The sequence below is a fragment of the Meleagris gallopavo genome, chromosome 3, assembly GCF_000146605.3.
Source record: "Meleagris gallopavo isolate NT-WF06-2002-E0010 breed Aviagen turkey brand Nicholas breeding stock chromosome 3, Turkey_5.1, whole genome shotgun sequence".
NCBI classification, from domain to species: domain Eukaryota; kingdom Metazoa; phylum Chordata; class Aves; order Galliformes; family Phasianidae; genus Meleagris; species Meleagris gallopavo.
In genome coordinates, this window is record NC_015013.2 from 86,493,822 (window position 1) to 86,497,790 (window position 3,969).

Sequence of the window (3,969 nt, forward strand, 5' to 3'; positions counted from 1 at the left end):
TTTTTTAGCTTTGTTCTTTCCTTGAATTTCCAAAGAAAGGTACTGACTCACTGTAAGAAAGGAACCTTTCTTATACCTTAAAAAATAATGGGTTAGTTGGAAACGACTTGGCTTGATTTATATGTTAGAGCTTTCCTATTTTATACTAGTAGATCTTTGCTTGGAAGCTTATCTTAACATCTGCAAAAGCTGTAGGACTGAAAGCTGTGGAGATTGGAATACAAAGTATAAGCTGGACTCCATCCATCCTTCTTCAGTGGTGTCTCTTAGGCCAGATCTCAGGTGGCAGAGGAGATATCCCTCAGTTTCACTGAAGAACATCAGCAGTAGGGCTGTTAGTACTTGTTCACCCTGGAGTTCCTGAGGTATGAGCATCAGCTTGGTGAGAAATTGAGGAAGGACTACAAAACCCAGCAGGCAGCCATGAAATGGAATTTTCCTGTTGTTTTTTTTGTTTGTTTGTTTTGTTTTTTTGACTCTCATAAGTGATCCTAACAGAAATCCTTGATCCAAATAGGAATCAAGCCAGTCCTGTAGAAATGAAACTCTCCATTTTTAATTCTGACTTCCCTTGAGCCAAATTCCCACTGTGGCACTTCTCCAGCACACCAAGAGCTTGAGCTGTCCTATCTCAGATTTCCAAGGAAAGCAGATTGAGATGTAAACAGTTTCTCCCAGAAGAAAAACTGCATCATTCCAGTGCTGCAAAAAAATCTTGTTATTTCTGGAAAAGACAGGTTCTTGGGAAGAAACTAGCAACAGGCAAAAACAAACAAAATTAATGCAAACTCCAAGTATTAAACAGAAGTGGTAGAACTGTTTTATTTTACAAACACTACTGATGGTAAATTCTGTTTCAGTGCAAGACCCAGGAATTCAATTCCATCGTCACACTGGACCCTCTGTTCTTTCCTCACCAGGATTTCAATCATGTCAACATCTTACTGCTGGCAAGGGAAAATGGAAAGGAGGAATACATCATTTTTAGAGTCTATGTCTCTCAGACAAATTGTGACCCTCAAGTCATGTTATTATGAAATCCTTAATAATGATAGTAACAACAGCTAGGAAGGCAGGGAGGACTTACGTCTGCATGCAGCAGATGCTGCAACATGATTTCTTTCTGCAGAACATCATTTGTGCTAATGCATCCCAGAGAAGCTTCATATCTGATTATGGGCTGTGCAGAGAAATGCAAGAAAGCTCCCTGGAAGATAACTGCTTGGGGCTGTAGTCTTTCAGAGTTCATCAGCTAAGCAATGAGTCGATGCAGATCTGTAGTTCAACTGGGAGTCTTAGAATCATAGGATGGTGTGGGTTGGAAGGGACATTTAAAATCATCTAGTTCCAATCCCCTGCTATAGGCAGGGACACCTCCCACTAGAATGAGCTGTTTAAAGCCCCATTCAGCCTGGTCTTGAATGTATACAGGGAGGGGGCATTTAAAACTGCATTGGGCAACCTGTTCCAGTGTCTCACCACCCTCACAATAACAAATTTCTTTCGAATATCCAGTCTAAATTGACCCTCTTCCAATTTAAAGTCATTTTCCCTTATCCTGAATTCTTTCCCCAGTTCTGGGAAGAGAGTTGGAGCCCTTTAAATAAGGAGGTTTGGTCACAGTTCTCCACCAAATCACTTTTAATATCATAAGAGATTAAGGGATGTCTCAATAACAGTAGTCTCAGCTCAAGAGAAAGTTCAAATTTCAAGTTTGAGATATCTGGCCATTAGGAAGAGTTGACATCTCTTACTTGGGAATCAAGTTTGCTATAATGTTTGTACTTGACTATCCACACTCCTGGAGAAACACCTACTCACTGTAGAGTGACACCTCAAGGCCTTCAGGTAGATGCAGGATGTTGATCCTCCTCAATAACCATATGCCAAAAAGAAAGAATTCTCACTAATATTTCTTAACAAACCTATTCTCCATCTTCAAGCCCTTCATAGAATCATAGGATGGGTTGAGTTGGAAGAGATTTCAAATCTAATTCCAGAGACTTTCTAATACAAACCCACCTGCCAAGGGCAGGGTTGCCACCTATTAGATCAGATTCCAAATGGCCTTATGATCTTTCCAAATAGCCTTATGATCTTTCCCCCCCAGATACCACATCCTGATTCTTTTTTCTCTACCTTTTGTCTACACTCTTGCCAAATCTCCTTTCTGTCACCAGCCATTTTTGATTTCGTATTCCTTTGGTTGCTTTCAGCATATACCATGACCTGGCTGCATAAATAAACCCCAGAGATCCGTCCTTACAGATCTTCACTCACACAAGTGTATTGTTAAGATTCTTAATATGTAGCATTTCCTCTTCTTCAGGTACCATGTCCTTGAAATGTGTCTTTCTTCATTTCTGGAGATAGGTCAGTAAGTACAGATTTTAACACAGAGTTTTGCATATATCATTCTTCATTACCCAAAGAATTCACTGACAATAGAATATGGTATATCTGTTTAACTGCATTTACCTGTGTACACACATGGGTTTGTGCAGCCATGAATCCCAAGGGTATTAAAGGATCCAAACTCTTTCTAGCTGATAATTCATTGAAGCAGCATCTTAGCATAATGTCATGCCTTGTACAGTTATTGGTTCTGGCAAGGTTTTCTTCATAACAGCTTGATCTGCTTTCTATTGAACAAGAATGGAATTGACTGTAGGACACCAGTGCATTTTCTAAGAGCACAGTCCCACATCCTCAGTATCTCAGAGCACTCAATAAAGTAATGAGTTAGACTGGCAACACAGCATTTGTGGAAGGAAACAACTGCCAGCTCAGATAGGCTTGCACATTACACATTTAGGAATTATTATCTTATTTTTATTTTCTTCATCTGTCAGTGCTACACATCTATCTGTGCCTTTTTGTGATGAGATGCCATAGGAGTGTAGCCCTCTCTGAACAGAATTTCCACCAGAGATGAGCAGTAGGATCCTGCCTCTGCTGTTTTCCCTGCAGGATGCAAGTCAGCTTTCCTCCCTCCCCACTTTTCCTAGTGCTGCAATGCAGTGTCAGCGTTGGTTGCAAGCCCAAACCCTAGCACAGACTCTGACTCTCTTGGCTCTGGGGAGAAGCCTGAAAACATTTGGCCCCTCTCTCATAGCTGCTGCAGTCTGACTGCATGCTCAGGGAGAGAAGGCAGAGCTGGAGCTGCAGGGCAGGTTAAGAGCTCATTTGCTTTACATGTCCATAGAGCTTCTGAAGGGCCAGGTGAGAAAAAGTCAAATCAGCAGAAGCAGTGTTGTGCTGGGCTCCCTGTCAACATAACCTGTGTTGTTTGTTGGAACGAATGAATAAATGTTTCTGTGGCTGCACTTATGCCTTGCAGTTGAAGGGGAACTTGTATTTTCTTGGAGGGCATGGCATCTCACACCCCGAGCTTTTGCTTGACTTGAAATTAGCTCAACTTTTTAAAAAACAAATTCAAATAGAGGTGCCTAATTTGGATACCTCTGCAATGGCAGGCATTAGTCCATCACTCTAATCTCATTGTCCATGCCACTGTGCTAGTCTCAGGTTTCCACAGAATGTTGCAATAATTCACAAATCATTCCCAGATCTTGAGGCAACACAGTGGCTCCAGATTGAGAATTTTGTCCATAGTCTGAACAGCTGTGTGGTTTACTACAAAGATCATGCTGCATTTATCAGACGTAGTATCCCACCAGAGATCCTTCCTGAACTTTGGGGTCATAGAATCATTATGATTGGAAAAGAGCACTAAGATCAGGTTGATCTAGGCTCCTTGGCTCAACCCAGCTGTGGCCACTCACTTTGCAACACTGCTGTTTGCTCAGAGAGATGGGTAGTCTGAAGACTTGATGGGACTTTCTGAGCACAAGAACTAATTTACAACCATGTTAATGAGACCAATCAACTATGCCAAGAGCAGATACTTATGAGAAGAGTAGAGCAACAAGGAGTAAGCATAAAGTAGAATAATAGAATCATTAAGAT